This window comes from Balaenoptera borealis (assembly GCF_965194805.1).
Source record: "Balaenoptera borealis genome assembly, chromosome: 2".
In the NCBI taxonomy this organism is placed as follows: Eukaryota; Metazoa; Chordata; class Mammalia; order Artiodactyla; family Balaenopteridae; genus Balaenoptera; species Balaenoptera borealis.
The window spans coordinates 41,176,897-41,184,446 of NC_138867.1; the positions used below are offsets into that span (position 1 = coordinate 41,176,897).

At 33.1% G+C, this 7,550-nt stretch overlaps 1 long non-coding RNA gene across 1 annotated transcript in view; it reads left to right on the forward strand.

Annotated features, from left to right (window-relative positions):
• LOC309624471 overlaps positions 1 to 7,550 on the forward strand; it is a 614,280-nt gene that overhangs the window by 405,433 nt on the left and 201,297 nt on the right. The gene's annotated exons all lie outside the window — the stretch shown is intronic.

A 7,550-nucleotide genomic window follows, 5' to 3' on the forward strand; every position in this document is an offset into this window, starting at 1 on the left:
TTAGCTACTGTCCTATTAATGAACGTTTAAGTTGTTTCCAAAATTTATGCCATCATGAAAAGCAAAGTAATGAGCATTTTGAGGATAAATATAGACTTTCTTTTATATTTTATTTATTTTTATTATGCAAGTCAAATATGGATATATATTCTCAGAATGGAAAATCAAAGCTCATCTTAATTCTAGTACTCCCTGTAAAGGTAATTGGTGTTATTATTTTGGTGGGAATCTTTCCAGAACTTCTGGAACCCAGTTACATACATATAACTATTTACGTATAGCTTTGTTTCATGGGAAGAATTGTTTTCTTAACCATTTTTAACAAATTGAAGTGTAGCTAATTTACAATGCTGTGTTAGCTTCAGGTGTACAGCAAAGAGATTCAGTTATACATATATATATATACAGTCTTTTTCAGATTCTTTTCCATTATAGGTTATTAAAAGACATTGACTATAGTTCCCTGTGCTATACCGTAGGTCCTTGTTGTTTATCTATTTTATACATAGTAGTGTGGATATGTTAATCCCAAACTCCTAATTTATCCCCCCCTTCCCCCACCGCCTGGCTATTTCCTGTAATCTGACCCAGTCCAGACCCTCCTTTTCGTTAAACTTACATTCGTTTTTGTGTGTAAGCCTTATGTTTCCACTGTGAGTATAACAACAGGGAAGCTATGGTCCACTCTTTCATAAATATAATGGTAGTCTCCCCAGTCCTGAGCAATGAGTCTTTCTCTACCACTTTTCTCCTGGCTCAACTTCAGAGAATATGTATAGTGTTAGATAAATTATAACATGAGATGTGAGGAGACATTTTATCTACACAGAAACAAACCAGTCAGTAAAATATTTTATAGTTTAATCAATTTTTATTTTGTGATAATGTTCCATGATACTAATCCATAGAAATCTGTACCTTAAGGAAATGAATGGAGGTACTAAGCCTCTACTCCTCTTTAAATACTATGCGTGTTGGAACAGTGAGTATTAACAAGAACAAACTCTAATGTATAGAGAAGAAATTGGATTTGGAGGAGAAGACCTGAACTGATGATAGCTAAAGGATGACTTATATTGTACCTAACCAGTGGTTTGGGACTGAATGGGTAACTTACGTTCCTTAGTTCATTAATGACACTCATCTCTATTTTACAGATGAGGAGACTAAGGGTTATTGAGAGTAAGTGGGTTAACAAGGGTCACACAGCTAGTAAGTGGCCAAGATTTGAATCAAACCACTCAGACTCCAGACTCAGATTTAACCACAGTGTTTTACTTTCCTTTGGCTCCCTCTCTCCCATTGGGAAAGTTTTCAAAATCTCCATTCATTGAAAGAAAATTAAACTTAGTACCCTGAATGTCAGATCTTCCTTTCAAAAGTTATTTTTCTTTTACAATTTCTCCCATGATTGGGAGGCCTAGTCACCTTTAAACAACAGGATGCCTGCTGCACTGCCCAGTAAACTAGAATTCCAGGCTGAGCACAGAAATTAAGACGCTACAGTGATCCTTACTTATTCCCAAATGAAAGGGAATACCTGTAGGAAAGTCTTTTAAGTTGTAAACCACCACTTAACTGACTTTTAAAATAATGATGACAATTAAAAATAATTCTAGCCCTTTTGACACCGTGAAGGCAAGTTTGTTCGATGGTTGTTATTTGCACTTGTATGAATAGAAAAGGCATGAGCAGAGGGTCAGCAATTGTGTTTTCCCTCTGATCACATAAATGAAGGCAGCAGAAAATGGCTCTGTGTGGAAGGAAATTAATTCCTTAATTTTTTTACTCTCATCAATACACCAGGAAAAAAAAATAGCAAATAGCCAATGCAATTTAACTTACTACATTTTTTCCTCTTTCTATCCCACCCTTTTACCCCTAAAAGAAACGTTATATATTTCAACTTATTTGAAATTGACCTTCCTTGAATGAATCATAATCTCAATAGACTGGGCCTTCCTAACTGACCAGCATGTGGCCAAATACAAGACCACAATTTTTTGAGAGTGTGATGTTACCATACCTAGTGATATTAGAAAAAAATCAGTTTCCCCATACCAAAAATGGCTTACTAACAATTCTGATGAGTTTTACCTGCAAAAACTTTGGCCCTGAAAATATTTTTCCACTGTTGAAGGCTTCATCTTGATAGTCTGTATAATCTTTTCTCTCTGCTTTTCTTTCTTAGTGGTCTGAAGATGGTTGCAAAATTTCTGGGGAATGCAAAAGATTTTTGTAACCACCAAAATCCATAGATTTGGATTCTAGTTTAATACAATGGCTAAAGGAAGGGGAATTATTTCTTTATGAGCCTGAGAGGACTTCTTTGCATAGTGGTTAAGAGCACATATGCAGAACTGCCCTGCCTTAATTTGAATCTCTGCTCTGTGGCTTATTGGTTGTATGGTCTTGGGAGAGTTACTTACTTCAGTCTTCTCATCTATAAAATGGAGATTATGGTAATACTGACTTCATAGAGTTGTTATGGGGATTCAATAAATTAAGAATTATTAAAGTACTTAGAAGAGTATCTGGCACTTAGTAAGACCTCTGTATTTACTAAATACTTCATTTTTAATCATTGCACTATGGCCTATCGATAATTGGTAGCTTTGGGTCAAACCGTGGTTCTGCATCTATTTAGAAATTCTTGAAGCAGCATAGGTACAGGTTCAAGAATCCAGGTCTATAGGTTGTTTTAGCTGCTTGCTAAAGCAGCCAGAGAACAGCTCTGCTAACCATAAGGGTCTGAAAAGCTTTTATCTGACTGAGATCTTCAAATTCAATTAGTCCAAACCTCGCGTTTCATAGATGTAACATCTTGATCAGGTAGAAGAGAGCACAGCTGGTCCGTACCAGAGAGAACTAGAACCCAGATCTCTTGACATCCAATCCATTTTCAAAGAAACATTGCAACGATTTTTAATATGATGATCTGATCTCCCGGTTAGAACCCTGCTACAAGTTTATTCTTGGTAACACAAGTATTCGCCATTCTGCAATGCTGTTGTTACCATCATGGCTTTGGCTCAGGTTTACAACTACTTTCAAAGTGCGACAAAGTATATTTTGGGACCAATATAATAAGAGAACTCATCAAGAGTGTTAGATGATGCCACTTTATCGACCCAACAGTCCACATTGTCTCAGTTTTTGCCCCATTTACACAGAGAGTTTCAAGTCTTTCAAACATAGTGTATAAAAAGTCCAAGCATTCAGAGAGGCATGTTGTACTTGATGAGTATTAGTCAATAAGAACTGTGTATTGACCTTGAATTCAATTATTCTAAACATACAGTGGCACTCTGTGGTGGATCATGGGGAACTAAGAGAAAAGAGCCCTGTATAGTGAGTAAGAAACTTAGATTCATTGTTTAAAGAGACACTATGGGCTGAACATAAAATAACTTGAAAACGTTTTGATATATTTAGGCCCAAGAGGTCTATGTTAGATTATTGGTAAAGGAAAGGAAGATGGATTTTGGAGCAATATAGAATAGTTCAAATCGATTGCAAGAAGGATGAAATCCTTTTCTATAATAAAATTAGAGTAGCAACCATGTATAGAATGCTGCCTGAGAGCCAGACACCGTGTGGATTGCTTGATCAGTAACCTTTATGATATTTAATGCCCCCAGTAAATTTGTGTGGAAGGTGTAATGATGAGATGCTTGGCGCCTAGTAGCACTCAATGAATAATTGTTGCCTAAGAAGACTGTGGTCTAGTAGGTGGAGGAACTGGCTTTCTAACCCTTGGGGTCTGACTTGGAAAGGCCAGTCTTTACTGTTTTCTGTCCCAGCATCTTGTCAGAGTCAGAATGCTGGGTGGTGCGTGTGTTGACCTCACTGTGTTAAATTTTTAGGTTGATTCATACATATTCATAAATGAATGGTCCAGAAAGCTCAAAAAACTTTTAAGAGCACACCCTATTCTTACCAAGTGCATTTAATTGCAATGTATTAAAGAGAGAGAAATGAAATTAAAAAACCATGTTCCAAAATTAATAAACCATGTTCTAAAATTAAAATTCAGAAGGATTTACCACGATGCTTTGTAAATTGCATAATTCCTTCTAGTGTTTGCAGCTATGGGCACTCGAAATAGGTTTAAAACTCTATAAGTATCTAATAATTTGCTAATATATGTCTAGCACTAAGTATTTCAGAATTGGAGAAAATATTAGAAAGTTATTCAAAAGACGCTTTAGGTATCAAATTGTTTTGTGCAGAGCTGAGTCCAACAAATTGATTTGTAATGTGAATACTGAGAAAAATCTAAAATGGTATTATATCATTCAAGATAATTAGCCTCATTACTTGTAGTCATTTCGTTAACAACTGAAATCCAAACAGCTATTGATTAGGAGTTCTAGACAATTAATGTTTATTCTCTTTATCTAAAGATGAATAGATCATATTTCTCAAAAGAAACACAATTTTCTTCTAAAGGTATTGTTTCTAAGTTCTTATTTTAAACAGAAGTATTGCAAAAGACCTTTTGTATCAATATACAGGCTTTACAATTCATACACCACAATTACTATTATGAAATATTCATTAGGATTAAGTTAAATTATATACTGAATAAGCACAGTACTTCTGTTGTCACACTTTTCATAGGATAAATTTCCCAGCAGGCAGTCAGGTCATTCACATACTATACAAAGACTTTCTCATTGTGTTTTAATTATTTATCACATGGATCTAATCCTGTGTTGTTTTTTATATATATAAAACTTTTGGTTACTGTTTTACTATACCTTAGTTTCTAATACCATAAAATGTTCATTAAGAATATATATAGGCACTTATTTAAAGAAACATTACATAGTGGCATTTGAGGACTAAACTAGGTATTGGTCCCCATCAACAAGGGGACCATTCTGTGCAAAAATGGTACTGCCTAGACCGAAGGCCTAAGTAATCTGAAAACACAATCTATAACCTGTAATAAATGTAGTTCAATCATGTCTATATGACTGCAGACAGTGGTTAGAGAAATGTACATATCAATGTTTTCATTCTATTATGTTCAATTACGATTATGGCATTATTAATACGAACGACATTTATGTGAACCAAAATGGCCCTTATGTGACAAAATAAAACTAGGGAGAATGTTTTAAAATATAAATCTACTCAGTTATTAGATAAATTTATTTATTTGATATTACTTTACAGTTTATTTGTATGAAATTTCAATATTAAGAGATACTATCCTGGATTACAAAGTTGTCCCAAATCACCAACTATAAAGTTAACCATAAACATAGAAAAATAATCCATAATGTCAAAATTGTGCATATGTATAGATCAAGTTTTATTTTGCAATAGAAATCAGAAAAATTTCTATAACAAAATATAGTACTTGTAAAGAGAAAATACGATTTTAAAAGCACGCAGACATTCTGTAGAAAACTTAAAACAAAGACAAAAAGTGATTTCAAAGAGATTCCATGATGTTTAAATATTCGTAATATTAAAATATTTGTCTATACATGGAAATGAAGTTAGAGTGAAGAAAAATTATGATTTAATTTAACACTTTCTTGAAAGAAATAAGTAGAAAATGAAACTTTGTATTTGTACAAGAGATGCTTAAATAATTCAACGGTACTGAAGAAAGTAAGTAAAAAATAAAACTCTCCATGTCCTTATTTCCACTTCCCAAAGGTACTATTACTAACAGGTTTTTCTCTATCCATATATTCACACACACCCCTCTTAAATTATTATTACAGATTGGATTATGGTATATAATTACAATATATACTCTTCTCAATTTGCTTCTTAACACTTAATAACATATTCTGGCTATTTTCCATTTTAACACACATCACATTATTTTTACCTTTTGCTTAGAAACCCATGTATGGATGTGCCATGACTTATCAGTTCTCTATAAGTGAATAATCTTGTTTTCAACTTTTTCTTATTATTACTGAAATATGTCTTGGGGAACATATTCACAGAACAAATTTTAGAATAGGAACATTGGTCAAAAATTTTAAGTATTTCAAATTTTGGTATTGACAGAATATCCTCCTTAGAGATTTTACCAATAACTAGGGTAGTATGAAAATGCCTATTTTCCTATTCCTTTATGAAATTTTAATCAATGTGATAGATAAAAAGAGTATTGCGCTTTTGATGTGCATTTCTTCAATTATGAGAGCTCATCAGTATCTTTTCCTATGTTTACTAGGCATTTGTATTTCTTTATCCATTACCTGTTTATTTCTTTTCCCATATCTCTACTGTGCTGAGAATCTTTTTACTATTGCAAGTTATTTTTTTAATATTAGGGATAATAGCACTTTGCCTCTCATGAATTGAAAATATTATTTCCTGATCATCATTTGGCTTTTTACTCTGTTTATGACATTTTCTTACTGTATAGGATTTTTTTAAATGTAGTAAATTTTGAATTGTTTCCATTGTATCTTCTTGGAAAAGACTTGCCATCCAAGATTATTAAGAGAATTAAATATTACATACTTTTGATTTCACTTTATACATATATTTACCTATCTAAAATCAAGGTAAAGAAAATAAACTGACTTGTTTTGTTTGGTGAGAATTAAATGGAATCCAAATTTAGTGTGGAATAAAATTCATTTTTTCTAAATAGCTTCTAGTATTTTAATATTAATATGTACTCTGTATTTTCTTTCTTGGATAATTGAAAGCTTTTATTTTGATTAATGACTGTTAATGTTATCAATATGCCCACTTGATGGGGTGATCATTCTTTGTAGTTTTATATTTAGGGGGGAAGCCTGGGTTCTTGTGATTACATGATTAGTGAGTGAGAAGGGGGGCTAAAAATATGTAATATAAACTGAAAAAATCTCATATGTCTTATTAGGCCTGCTTAAAGGTAATGATGAGGTCTTAATTCAAGGGGGAAATGTTCTTCACATCTAACTGTATCATTAAGTCTTTATGCAAATCATTTATGCAATATTTTCTTTATTTATAAGTTTATTTGCCTGCAGTATCCCAAGTTGTAATTGTGTGATACTTAACTAATATCTCTGTTCACAAAAGGATACTTATACTGAAAACCAGAAGCTTCAAATGTAAATAGCTTCTTATTGCTGGTAAAATGGTTTTGGATGGAAGGCATGTGTTATTATGAACCTTTCTTAGGTAACATTAGACCTTTCAGAGCTAACAATCACCAGTACAGGCTTTCCTAAAATACTATGAGGATTGACAGATGAAACACAGTGATTTCTGTCAAGTTTTAATTATAGATAAGCCAACCATGATTTAGTTTTTCAGGGAAGTTATCTGTAAGCTCTACTGGATACTCCCACAACCTATGCTGGAAACATGGACCATGATTTGTGTGTATAGTGTTAGTACCTAAAAGCTGCCTGGCTCTAGGCCCAGCTTTTCAACCAATTCTTCCCAGTGCAATAACTATTAGGTATTATAATTCACTTGGCTCTTATTCTCTGTTGCTCCTGGCTGGAAGTCCCAATTCAAGTTAAAGTGGTGATGTATGAACTTTTGAAGATTTGTAAGTTTGGATAAAACCC